We start from the raw sequence: 14,398 nt of genomic DNA, 5'->3' as shown, positions 1-14,398 counted from the left end.
TCTTCCCCATCCCGCCCTTCTCTCCTGCTTCCTCACCCCTCCCTACACCACCCCCATGGCACTTAGCACTCTGTACCCTACTTTGGATTTTACTGATTTGATTGATTGTCTCCCTTTCTCTCAATAGAATATAAACTGCATTTTTGGCTGTTTTGTTTATTTCTGTATTCCTAGTGCCTTGAACAAGGCCTGGCACCAAAGTAGCTCAGTAGATACGTGTTGAATGAATAAATGAAGGAAGGAAAAACAACTGTTCTGCTTCTCATCTCTTTCCCCTCCTCCAGTTCTCTAACTAACTCAGGGGTAACCACTCACCATTGTTTCCCAGGTAGTTAACTCGGTTTCTCTAAATAACATGCCACTGCTGCCTTTTTTTGATTTATCCATTTTAAACTTCTGTCAGCTTCCTCTGACCCTGCTACCTCTTTTCCATTATCCCCAAATCGATGTTTTACATTTAGTTAAATCATTCAGACTATGGAAATATCGTTCGGCGCAAAGACAAATTTGCACTCTCATTATATTTCCTTCCTTAAACACCTTTTTGCTTTTCTTAGAGCTTCTAATTGCCTATGTCATCCCCTGCAATGTTTATTATTATTATCATCATAACTCTGATCATTTAAAAAAATTTTATTTATTTATTTTATTTTTGCCTGCATTGGGTCTTCGTTGCTGCGCACGGGCTTTTTCTAGTTGTGGCAAGCGGGGGCCACTCTTCGTCGTGGTGCGTGGGCTTATTGCGTGTGGCTTGTCTTGTTGTGGAGCACGGGCTCGAGGAGCGCGGGCCTCAGCAGTTGTAGCACACAGGCTCAGTAGTTGTGGCTCGCAGGCTCTAGAGCGCAGGCTCAGTAGTTGTAACAAAAGGCCTTAGTTGCTCCGTGGCATGTGGGATCTTCCTGGACCAGGGTTCGAACCCGTGACCCCTGCATGGGCAGGCAGATTCTTAACCACTGCACCACCAGGGAAGCCGCAACCCTGATCATTTTTGAATGTTGTACCACATTAGAGAGTCTTAGCAGTTTTTTTTCCTCCATGGTGCTTATCACAATTTGTAATTATGCATTTACTTGATTGTTTACTTTCTTAAATGTCTCTCGTTGAAACATAAGCTTCTAGAACAAAGCCTGCTTTGTTTACCAGAGCATTTCCAGCACCCGGCACTAATAGATCCTTAATACATATTTACTGAATAAATGAACAGCAAAAACTGGCAACATATATGGCCACCAGTGGCTGGTTGGCTCAGCAAATTGTAGAATATCTCTATAATGGAATAGTATTCAGCATCTGGAAACAATGAGCTATGAAGTTTGAATACTCTCCTGTATCACCACTGTTTTGTTCTTATCACTGCTAAATCCCCCCAATTTTGCAGCTTCAGAGTAATCACTATATTATATTATGCTCAAGGATTCTGTGGGTCAGGACTTGACCTCCACATTTGTTTTTAAAACTTAACATAGGGACTTCCATGGTGGCGCCGTGGTTAAGAATCCACCTGCCAGTGCAGGGGACACGGGTTCGATCCCTGGCCTAAGAAGATCCCCCATGCCGCAGAGCAACTAAGCCCGTGTGCCACAACTACTGAGCCTGCTCTCCAGAGCCTGTGAGCCACAACTACTGAAGCCTGCGTGCCTAGAGCCCGTGCTCCACAACAAAAGAAGCCACCACAATGAGAAGCCCACGCACCGCAGTGAAGAGTAGACCCTGCTTGCTGCAACTAGAGAAAGACTGCACGCAGCAACAAAGACCCAATGCAGCCAATATAAATAAATAAAATTTTAAAAATGGTCAAATGGTAACTTAAAAAAAATAACTTGTGTTTTGTCTTATAAGATCGAAACATAGTTATTACAGAAAAGTCAGAAAATATAAACAAAAGATCAAATAGAAAACACTTTGTAATGTAACTCGTCTAGCAATGAGCACTGTTAAAATCTCCAGCGTTTCCTTTCCAGACCCTTTGTGTTCTGTTTTCTCGTAAATCCTTCCAGGCTTAAACAAATGTATACACAAATCCATCGTGCTGGGTCGTGATCTGTATTTTCTACCCACCAACACATTGTGGCAGTCTCTCTGTATCAGTGATACCAACCTCAGCCTCTTTCTTCCAAAAGGCTTTATAACATCATATTATGTTTGTTAATTTGTTCTTCCCTTCATTGAACAAATGCCTGCCATGTACCAGACACCGTGCTGTGTTGTTAGGTGTGTAGTGGGGGTTTTTTTCAAGTGGATTTTTTTAAAATTTATTTTATTTATTTATTTTTGGCTGCATTGGGTCCTCCTTGCTGTGTGCAGGTCCTCTCTCCTTGCGGCGAGCAGGGGCCATTCCTCGCTGCGGTGCATGGGTCTCTAACCACAGTAGCCCCTCTCATTGCAGAGCACAGGCTCTAGGTGCGGAGGCCCCAGCAGTTGTGGCACACGGGCTCGGCAGCTGTGGCTCGCGGGCTCTAGAGCACAGGCTCAGTAGTTGTGGCGCATGGGCTTAGTTGCTCCGCAGCACGTGGGATCCTCCCGGACCAGGGAGCAACTCAGAATTTCACTCGCTGGTAGGGCTTCGTGTCACCTGTAGCCTTGAAGGGCTGATGTCGTTTGGCGCCCTCTCTTCAAGGTCATGGATGAGAGTGTTTCCAAAGACCAGTCCTTGCACAGATCCTGGAGCCCGACCATGGAGGCCAAGCCCTTCTTGCTGTCATGCCAGGGTCCTGTCTGTGACCACACACTCCCCCCCCAGATGGTGACACATCTTCACTGAGTCACCTTTGGTGGAGAAGCCACACCTCAAAGTCCCAAAGTATGATGAAATGGGACTCAACTGCTCCGACACATTTTCCTCAAGGCCCCGTCCCTTACTCCTTAAGGCAAGACCTTGACCTGAAGGATTATTATGGGATCTGGGGGTATCAGATACTGCGGCAGGATGTGAAAGAGAGAGCTTTATATTTATTTTTGTGTTGTTCATTTAAAATTTATTATTAATAAAAATGCTTTCTTACAAAAGGGCTATATGTTTATTTTAGAGAATTTGGAAAATTTAGAGACAAATGAAAAGAAGAAAACAAAACGCCCCAGTGATCCCTGGATTAGCACTGTTAGCATGAGGTGCACGTTTTCCGGAGGATCTAGTTCTCTTCTATGGACTCTGTTAAAACAGCAAAAATGGGATCACACCATAGATACTGATTTACCACTTGCTGTTTACCACTTAATAACAGCAGGAATGTCTTTCCACGTGATTACACATTTTTCTACCGTGGGAGAGACTTCTGGGTGCTCAGGTCGGCAGCAACCTTCTCATCCACGTGGGATGCTGGTCCTGCCTTGCCCTCTGGGGGTGGTACAGAGGAGACCCCCGCTCTGGGCCCTCGTGCCCCCCGACGCCCCTGGGCCCCATGCTATGGCCAGTCCAGGACAGGGGGACGGTGCACATCCTTTTCCCTCCCCTCCCGAGTGTAAGCCTTGAGGTTTTAAGTCTGTTGTTTCAGATGGCCAAGCAGACCCCCGAGTAGGCAGCAAAGGAGGTGGGCTGTGGAGCAGAGACCTCAGGGAGCCTGAGAACTTCTAAGAGGCCCCAGCACCCCAGCCTCCCGCCTCCCTTCCTCCACCTCTGCCCCCACCCGCCTGCTCTTCACATCCCATTACCCTGGTCTGGCCATCATTAGCGTCTAAAACATTTGGGGGGCCGAGAGTCACTGGTCTCTGGGGCCTTTGTCATCCACCCACTTGAGTGGAGTGCAGTGGGCTGAAGGCCGCGGGCACAATGGCAAATGGCTCCCCTGCCGGTGCTGATGCAGCCCCTCGGGCTCCCCTGAAAGCCTCTGCCTTCCCCAAGCTCCTCTCCCCTCCCCGAGCTCATCCCTTTCCAGCTCCATCTGGTAAATCTACCTCTTCAACTCAGTGCCCAGCAAACCACTTCTGCTCTCAGCTCCTGAGCTTTTTAAAAGCAGAAGGAGAAGATGAGACTTGACTACTGTTTTTGTCTCCCTGCTCCCTCCGCACTCCCCATCTAGGCCTGTGCAATGGAGGCAGCAAGCAAGCGGCTGCCCAACGAGATGCCACGACTTTGTTAGGGGAAGACGGGGCCTGGGGGACACTCTCTCTCCCAGTGGCTTCAGCTGAAAAGCCAGGGCCCCTTGACCACATTTGTTTCCCCTCAATGACAGTCCCCGGGCCAGTGTTCTCAAGGCCAGGCCACCAGCAGCCCTGGGGCGCAGTCACCACGGATGGGAAGTGGGGGGTACGTGACTGGATGTGCAGGGAAAGCTGCCCTGTTCTGCCAGGGCTGGTGAAGAATTCAGAGACTCTTTGAGGGCAAGCATAGCCACCATTCTCTTCTCTTTTAAACTGGGGTATAATTTACCTAGAGAGAACTGTGCACATGGTGACTATAACTTTTGTTCTCTTTTGATACACCTGTGTGACCCACACCCATCAAAATATAGAGCATTTTCCTGACCCCCGAAAGTTCTCTCATATGTCTTCCCAGTCAACCCCTCACCACCACCCCCAGCCCTCCCCGCCAGGGGCAACCACTCATCCAACTTCTCTCACCGGAGATGAACTTCGCCTGTCCGAGGACTCGGTATAAATGGACCCACACACACTGTGTAAACTCTTCTGACTTCTTTCACTCAATCTCATGTTTCTGAGAGTCATCCATGTTGTTGCGTTCACCAGTAGTTTGTTCCTTATGAATACACCACAAGTTTTCATCCGTTTCCCTCCCAAATCACCCCCTTTTTTTTTCTTTTTTGATGTGTATTTCTTTTCTTTTCTTCTTGGCCGTGTCACACGGCTTGTGGGATCTTAGTCCAGGGATCAAACCCAGGCCCCTTGCTTTGGGCACGTGGAGTCTGTGCCACTGTGCCACCAGGGAAGTCCCAGTTATCTCTTTATTTAGATATTTAGATATTGTCTCTTGATTTCCTAATGATCCCTAGTGACATTAGTTATGGATTACTTCTCTCTCTCTCCTTTGTCAACTAATTTGTTGCTCAGGGTTTTATCTCTGTAATCTGAGATAAGTATCTTTTGATTTTCTCAATTTCAAAGGACATTGTTTTATTCTCCCCTAATAACCAGGGGCAGTCAGAAGACTTATTCTGGCTTGTACCTATCGCCTTTCTGGTTCTCCCATTTTCAGTCAGTTGAATTATTCCTGCAGTGTCAGAGCATCTGACACTTACCTGTAGCTTCGTCTCTTTTAGTTTCAGTTCTTCAGTTACATTTAACATCACCCCACCCCACCCGACCAAGAGTTAGGCTGAAGCTTCAGAACAATTTCACAGTTTCCTTAAATTTGGTCTTTGGTAGGTTCCTGCATGTTCATACCTGGTTGTTTGTGGCCTTTATACTTGAAGAGTAGTTTAACTTAATATTAAATCCTCGGTTCACACTTTTCAGTGAGAATGCTGTTTCCATTGAAATGTTACTGCCAAGAAGTCCGAAGCCAGTCTGATTTTCTTTTGCTTTTCTTTGATTCATACTGGATTTGGATTTTTTGCATTATGATCAGAGAATATTTTCCTTAATACTCAAGCCCAATGATTGTATTGAAATTTTGTCAGTGTTGAACATTTTGAGTCAACTTTTCAAGTTATGAAATGCCCTTTTAATATAAGCATTACAATATATGTATGTCTATATTTTTTAATCTTTTAGTATAGCAATGTTTCCCTGAATTTTATTTATTTACTTAGTTAGTTATTTAGGCCATGCTGCATGGCTTTTGGGATCTCTCTTCCCGGACCAGGGATTGAACCCGGGCCCTGGCAGTGAAAGCCCAGAATCCTAACCTCTAGGCCACCAGGGGACTCCCTTGAATTATCATTTTAAATATTAGTTTGTTCTTTTCTGGGGGTTCCAATAAAATGTGGCTCAGATCTCCCTTGTCTAGCTGCTTTATGTATCATTTTCTCTAGAACCCTCTTATTTCTCTTTTTTCTATATGACTTTTCTTTTAATTATGTCTTTTAATACTTTATTCCTTTTCTGTGCTTTTAATCATGTTTATTTTCTCTTATGATTGTGTTTATTTTTTCGTGTATTTCTTCTAGCTTAATCTTTATCTCTGAAACATCATTTTTTCCTAATACATTTTTAAATTCAATAAGAATTCTTTCACATCTTTCTGTCCTTACTGCTCCACCCCCTTGAAATAACTCGTTAAGGTGTTAGACCATATCCTCATTTTCTTTTGCCTGTTTATTTATTTATTTATTATTTTTTTGGCCATACCTCTCGGCTTGTGGGATCTGAGTTCCCTGACCAGGGATTGAACCTGGGCCCTCAGCAGTGAGAGAGAAGAGTCCTAACCACTGGACTGCAAGGGAATTCTCCTTTGGCCCGTTTAAATGGGATGGGCTTTCTTAGGCTACTATAGGAGGTTCCCATGGAAGGGCGTGAGATAATAGAAAGAAAAAAAAAAAAAAAATATATATATATATATATATATATACACTGGCCTCTGCCCCCCAGTACCTGGCCAGAGCTCCTAAAACGCTTGTGTCTTCCTTAGTGAAAAGAGCACTAAGAGCATCTCCTGCTCTACTGAGACGACCCTGGCTGGGCTTCTGGATGATTCCTGGATGGGGACTGGTCACCAGAAAGACCAAGCCATGATCAGAAGCTTGGAAATTTCATCCCTGAGAGAAGGGAGAGGGGCTGGAAATGGAGTTACCTGCCTACGCGAAGAAGCCTCCATAAAATCCCAATAGTGCAGTGTTCTGGAAGCTTCCAGGTGGGTGAACACATCCACACTGGGAGGCGACTGCACTCCAGTTCCGTGGGGACAGGAGCTCCTGCGCCTGGAGCCCTTCCAGACTCGCCCTGTGTATCCCTTCATCTGGCTGTTCATCTGTGTACCTTATCATATCTTTTAATAAACTGGTGAATGTAAATGTTTCCCTGAGTTCTGTGAGCGGCTCCAGCGAATTAAACCTGAGGAGGAGGTCACAGGAACCCCTGTTTTTTAGCCAAATTGGACGGAAGTTGTGGGAAACCTGGGGACCCACTACTTGCGATTGGCATCTGAAGTGGGGTGGCAGCAGTTTTGTGGGACTGAGCCCTTAACCTGTGGGATCTGACACTATCTCCAGGTAGAGAGTATCAGAATTGAGTGAAATTGTAGGATGCCCGGCTGGTGTTGTAGAGAATTGCTTGATGTGGGGAAAATTCCCCCACATATTCGGTGACCAGAAGTGTCAGAAGTGAAGTGTTCAGTGTGAGTAATAAAAGGAAACACACAGGAAAGAAAGAGGAGGGGAAAAGTGGGTGATTTTTCTTGCACAAAGGGGTAAAATGTCACATCTTTGTATCTGGAGGATTCCCTCCTCTTCTGCTATGTTGAAAGACAAGGCATGGCTTTCTCAGAGAAGTAGTCACTTTTCTATCTCTCAAAAAATCACCCCCTTTTTAAAAACAGTTATATTGAGATATTATTCACTTCCCATACAATTCATCCACTTAAAGTGTACAATAAATTGACATTTATAATATTCAGAGCTGTGCAACCATCACCACAATCAATTTTAGAACATCTTCATCACTTTAAAAAGAAACCTCGTACCCATTAGCAATCGCTCCTATTCTTCCCAACACGCCCGGCCCTTGGCAACCACGAATCTACTTCCTGTCTCTATGGATTTGCCTCTTCTGGGCATTTCATATAAATTGGATCAGACAATATGTAGGTTTTCATGTCTGGCTTCTTCCAATCAGCATAGTGTTTTTAATACTCATCCATGTTGTAACATCTATCCATACTCCATTTCTTTTAATTGCTGAATAATATTCCGTTGTATGGATATACCACATTTTGCTTATTTATTCATCAGTTGATGAACATTTGAGTTGTTTCCACTGTTGGATACTATGAATAACGCTGCTATGGACATTCATGTATAAGTTTTGGGGTATATACCTAGGGGTGGACTGGCTGGGTCATATGGTAATTCTATGTTGATAATAGATAAACCGAGGTGTATTAAAATCTTTAAGAGCTTACCTGAGCAAAAATTGATTTGACCGGGCAGCATCCAATCTAGCAGGTAGAGAGGAGCCCTGAGGAGCTGTCCAAAATAAAAGACTTCTATAGGCAGAAGGGATTGGGAACAAGGAGATTACACTAGCAAAAAGCAGGTTGGTTATTGCAAAGTTACTTTCCTTTAGGGGATGGCAGGGGTCTATCAGGCAGATGACCTAACTAGTGCGGGTCAGGTGATTCCTGAATTCCTGATTGGTTTGAGATCCCATTTCCGGGAGATTAAGTCTTGGTCTGGTGATGTGGGGCTTAGCATAAGAAACTCCATTTTGGGCCTGTTGTCTTGTTTTATTTATTTATTTATTTATTTATTTATTTAGTTAGTTAGTTAGTTAGTTATCTATCTATCTGGCTGTGCCGGCTCTTAGTTGCAGCACACGGGATCTAGTTCCCTGACCAGGGATGGAACCTGGGCCCCCTGCATTGGGAGCATGCAGTCTTAACCACTGAACCACCAGGGAAGTCCCTGTTGTCTTGTTTTTAACAATGTTTAACTTTGGGAAGAACTGCAAACTATTTTTCAAAGCGCTACATTATTTTACATTCCAACCAGCCACAAAACTTCCTTTTAAAAGCAAATATTCTGTAAGGTCTAATTTAATATCTTGAAATGAAATTTATGCATAAGATGACCTTCCCACGTCCATCATAAATAGAAAATGTTTCAACATAAAGACCTAACTATAATAAAAAGGAGAAATAAAAGGAACATAATTGGGGCTTCCCTGGTGGCGCAGTGGCTGAGAGTCCGCCTGCCGATGCAGGGGATACAGGTTCGTGCCCCAGTCCTGGAAGATCCCACATGCCGCGGAGCGGCTGGGCCCATGAGCCATGGCCGCTGAGCCTGCGCGTCCGGAGCCTGTGCTCCGCAACGGGAGAGGCCACAGCAGTGAGAGGCCCGCATACCGCAAAAAAAAAAAAAAAAAAAAAAAAGGAACATGATTGATACATTAAAAAAAAATGTGACCCAGGACTCAGAAGACTGGTCTTCTCTGGTGACTTAGAAACTGGTCCTGGAGGTGCCTCCCCGGAGGGTCCACCAATGGCTTGAGCCCCAGGCCCATCTCTGGCATTAAAGACATCTGCCCAGGGGATGTTTTGAAGGAAGTCACTTTCGTCTGACATAAAGGTGTTGGCCATTTTGTTAAAAACCAAACTACCTTCCAGATATCCTTGCACAGCTCACATCACATGCACACGCGTGTTCGGGTACAGATGCAGAGTCATGGGCTTTGGAGCTGCTGCACAACAGGTCACTGTGCACCAGCTCTGCCCGGGCCTGGCATCACTCTCCCAGGGCAATGGGGCATGAGGGCGTGGTGTGGGCTCTCTGGACCTCAGGCCGGCTGCTTGAGTTTGCTGTCCTGGTTGCTTTGAGGAGGGCATGGAAATGGAAGTCAGGCACCCAGCAGGCGGGGCTCAGAGATGGCCCTGAGCTGAGTGCTTGTAAAAAGGCCACTTCAGCCCCCTCCACGCAGCCATTGTTGGCTCTGGAGGAAGGACAGTCTGGGGCTGCTGAATGCCTCTCCCTCGCTGCACTAATGGATGTACATTATCAGCGTCCCTCCTGGCCACGAGTCACTCTCCCTACCTCCACCCTTGGCTGAAGAATTCTGCATCCTTCTGGAAAAGTGGCTGTCATGCTGGCAGCCCTCACAAAGGCATTTCCCCACAAAAGGACCATTATGACCACCGCAGCATCAGAGGGTGGCTGCTGGTGCCTGGGCTCTGGAGAGTCTGCTGTGTTCTTAATGTCCATGATGTCTTCAGCAAGACCCCACCTCCAAGAAGTCTGCCCTGATTGCACAGGAACAAACCCTCCGTTTGAAAAAAAGGGATCAGGATAACGGAGTAGCTCTGGAAGAACACTCACGTGGTTCCATGTGGCGATACACCCGTGTATAGAGCGCAGGGGAGGAGAGCTTGACATTTCTAACACAGGACTGTAAACACAAACTCACAGTCCTGGGGTGTTGCACTGTGTAGAGAAGCAATCACAGGGGGCTCTTTGCCTGGGGCTGGCCACCTGCAGGCTCCCTGGACCCCTGACGTAGCTGCTTTCAGGGCTCTGCCCAGTAGAAGAGAAGGTTATCGGTCAAGTGACCCCACTGGCTTCCTTTGGAATTTGTAGTGGAGAGAACAGAGAACTGGTTGACTCATGTGAGGGGACTCAAGTGAAATTTAGAGAAAAATAGGCCATGAGGGAGGCCCAAGAGACCGACGGACAGAGAGGGCTTAGCTCCTTGGCCCAGCGGGCTCTGCTCTCTCCACTCTAGGCCACATTCTCTAAGACTAGTTATTCTCTACTACAGAGTTTGACTCTAGATCTGAGCTTAAAACTGTTGCAGGAAGGGGACCCCTTCCAGGGGACACACGTGATGACAAAACAAGAGACTTTATTGGGAAGGGGCACCCGGGCGGAGAGCAGCAGGTAAGGGAACCCAGGAGGACTGCTCTGCCACGTGGCTCGCAGGCTCAGGTTTTATGGTGATGGGATTAGTTTCTGGGTTGTCTCTGGCCAATCACTCTGACTCAGGGTCCTTCCTGGTGGTGCTTGCATCACTCAGCCAAGATGATTCCAGCAAGAAGGATTCTGGGAGGTTGGTAGGACATACGGACTGGTGTCCCCTCTCTCCTTTTGACCTTTCCCGAATTCTTCCCATTGGTGGTAGCTTGTTAGTTCCTCGTTCCTTACCAGGACCTCCTGTTCTAAGACGACTCATGCAGGTGGCTACTATCTTGCCTGGCCAGGGCAGGCGGTTTCGGTCAATGGTTCCCCTAACAAAACCATAAAACACCAGACCTGGAAGGACCTGAGGGGCCATCTCGTCCACACCCTGCCTCCAGGCCACCATTCAGATATGGAGACTGAAGCCCAGGGGGGAGGTACCAATCGGCAGCAGAGCTGGGGCTGGAACCCGGCTTGTCTGCCCTCCCACTGCCTCTGCCTGCACTCTTTGACTGTTTTGGGCCCTAAGGGGGCTGTGGACCAGTTCCTGGGAGGGGCATGGACTCTGGTTCCCTGCCCCTTTGGCCTTGCACCCTGCTGCCCCCCCACCCCCACCCCGCACCATCCAGGGCATGCAGACGGAGGCCCAGGGTTTGCACTGGTGCACACATTAGCAGATGAAAGCAGTCTCAAGGGTCTCTTCATGAGGCCCCTCCGGCTGTAAGAAAGCAAATTAAAACTCCATTCAAAGGTCAATTGAAATCTCTTCCATTCCAATTCTCAGCACAAATTGATTCCTCTTTGCCCTTGGGGTCAAACCGAAAGCCGTTGAAGTGGCCTGGCCACAGTGCTGAATGGGGTGTGCAGTGAAAGGGGTTGCGAATAGGAGTGTGTGTTGCAGGGGATAAATGGGGCCAGTGGGACCCTCCCCCATTCCCTGGGCCATCTGGGGCGCCAGAGACCTTCTCCTCCGCTGTGCTCCAGGCTTCAGGGTCCGTTTTTGGAGACTAGGCCTACCTCTGCCCCCCAAACCCCATCAGGCTCCCCTCGGGGGAATTTGTAGTTAGCTTTTCTATTGACAAGAATCTAATGGTAGTTAGGATTTCTAGCACCTGCTCATGAGTCTTAAGCACTGTGAGCTGGGGCTTTGGAGGTGCCCAGAGAAACTCAGAGAGGTTAAGTTACTTGCTCAAGGTCACAGAGCTCATTGTTTCCACCTCCAAACCTAGCTACCCCTCAGTCTTCCCCAGATCACTGAATGGTACCACCCCTCATCCAGCAGCCAGAAATCTGGAACCATGTTTAACCCCCTCCCCTTTGCCTCACTTGCAGGTCTGCTCCAAGTCCTATTGGTGCTGACTCCCCAAAAGAGGCTGTTGGTTGCTTGCTGTCTGATTCGTTCTCCAGACATTAGCCAGAGCCATCTTTTCAAGAAATTCCACTGGATCCTGTCATTCTGTTGCTTAAAACCCAGCAATGGTTTCCCTCTGCACTTGGCATAAAATCTAAGTCGTCATCTGACGACCTTCATAGCCTCCAAGGCCTGGCCCCTCCTGTCCCTCCTCCCAAGGATTGCTCCCCTCCCCTGCTGCCACTCCAGCAGTGCTGAGAACCTCTTCTCTGCCCCAGGGCCTTTGCATCCTCTTCCTTCTGCTAAGAAGCCTTTCCCCTCCCCTCTCCCACTCTGTTTCCTTTATTGTATTTATCACAGCTTGTAATGGTTTGTGGACTACTTTGTTATAGGTTTCCCTAGAGCTGAAGTCCTCTTGGGAGCACAGACCAGATCTGTCCCGGTACATGTAGGGGTCAATAAACATCCATCGAGTGAATGAGTGACGGAACAAAACCTGGGCCCTCCAAGCCGGCATTTTTCCCACCTCCCAGTAAGCCCTGTGTGAGCACCCACTGGGGGACTGGCGCTGGGCAAAGGGCGCATTGAAGAGCAGCTGCTTCAAAGTCACTGTGTCTTAGCGATTCCGCACCCGACCCCACACGGCTTTCTAGCCCTGCCCTCTGCTCCCCCAGCCCCACGCCTAAATGCCTAAATCCTGCCTGACTTCCTTCTCTCACTCCCTCTCCCCGGCATCAAGTCAGACCCCAAGGCCTGGCCGTGGCCCTTTTCTGCCGCTCCCTCCCAGGGTCCCTCAGCTTGTCCTTTCCTCTCCAGGCTCTCTCCCTAGCTTGCCCTCCCTTCCCTCCTGCACCGCTGGGGCAGAGAGGCCCTGCCCGAAGCATGCTCACCTTCCCACCCTTCTGTGTGCCTCCCACGGACCCCCTCTCTGCAGCGCAGGGCGGCCCCGGGTCCTGCTTCCCGCCCTCCTCGCCCACTCCAGGCCCCACACCTGCTTTACTCTCTCACCGGGAAGCCCCTCTCCCTGGCACCCATAATGCACCAGGCAGGAGGCTCCCCTGTAGAAGGACCCTCGGTGTCCTCTCTTCTTGTCTCTGAAAGCGGAGATGCCTGGAAGGCGAGAAGCCTGCAGTGACTTAGGTCGGGGTCATGGGGGGCCAGAGCCACCCCAAAGCTGCCCGTAGTCCCTGGGCTGCTGCAGCCGGGGAGCAGTGAGCGTTCCCCGCCGTCCCCAGCAGGCACACACATAAAGGGGCGGGTGCTGGGCTATTTCTAATCCAGACACATTGTGCGGAGGGAGGTCACCTGTCAGTTTTAGGTTCATATATCGTGCAGAGGAGGTTTGGAGAGAGTTTTAGAGGATCATGCGTGAGCTTCTGCAAATGGAAGCTTCAGAGGGTCTCCCTTCCTCAGTCACTCCCTCCAACCCTCTCTCTGCAGAGCCTCTTGAGTACCAGTTCTCATACACTGACTTGGAAGCTGTCCCCTTGCCGGCAAGGGGCACCAGCGGAGCAGGCCTGAGGCCCGTGGGACCCAGACAATAGCAGGATTGAAGCACTCCCTCGGGCAGAGGCCCCGGCTGGGCCCGAGGAGCCCTGAGAAGGGACAGTTGTTCTGACCTGAGGCAGGGCTGGCAGCCTCCCTGGCTTGTCCCCTGAGACTTGGAGCGGCCAAGATGGAAGGCTCGGATTCCCTCGCACCCCACCTCCACCCCTCACTCCAACCCTCAAGGCTTGAGTGTTGGCTTGTCCCAGAGTCTGCGGAACACAGGCAAAGGGCAGCCTCATCCCTAAGTCTTCTCTTTCCCCAGTGAAATGTCCCCTGTTGCCCGGCCCCAGGGCCTGGAAGCTGAGGGCTAGTCTACCCTGCCCGTGTCCCCTCCCGTGAAAGCTCTCAGCCACCCGGTCTGCCCAGCACTTCCTCTCCCCCAGGAGTCTGCCTCCACACCTGTCTTTGTAGTGCATTCACACCCTGGTGACATTGCTTTTCCAATTAAACCCTCAAAGGTGAAAAGCTGGGGTGACGAGAGCAGCCAGGTGTAGATGCCTCGCCCTGGCCCCAGGCCCTCAGATGAACACATCAGCTCCCTGCCAGAGTCATGTCTGCTCCTGTCTCCTTCCTCCTTTCCCTCCTTCCCTCCCCCCCACCCCGCCCCTCTCCTTCCCTCCTTCCTTCCACGCCAGGTGGGCTCTCCTGGGACCAGCACTTCCATGATAAGAAGAACAAGGGCAACCATAACTAAGGCCAGGCCCTGCTCTCCCATCTTTACATGTATTACCTCATTGCGTCCATATGGCAGCCGCAGTCATTTCCCTCATTTCACAGATGGGACAACTAATACAGAGAAGCTGGGAATTTGCTCAGAACCACACAGCTAGGCAGTGGTTGAGCAGGATTAAGACAAGCTGTCTGGCTCAGAGCTGTGCTCTTAACCATGACATCACACTGTACCATCCACGTAGCCATGGTACCTCAGATGGGGAAGTGTTCATGACACCTTCCCCCAAATTGATGCCACCTCTTTAGTAGTTCATGAACCTGCCTCTGCCTC

This window comes from Leucopleurus acutus (assembly GCF_964270905.1).
Source record: "Leucopleurus acutus genome assembly, chromosome: 12".
Lineage (NCBI taxonomy): Eukaryota > Metazoa > Chordata > Mammalia > Artiodactyla > Delphinidae > Leucopleurus > Leucopleurus acutus.
The sequence above is the reverse complement of the archived record's forward strand: the minus strand, read 5'-3'. Positions refer to the sequence as shown.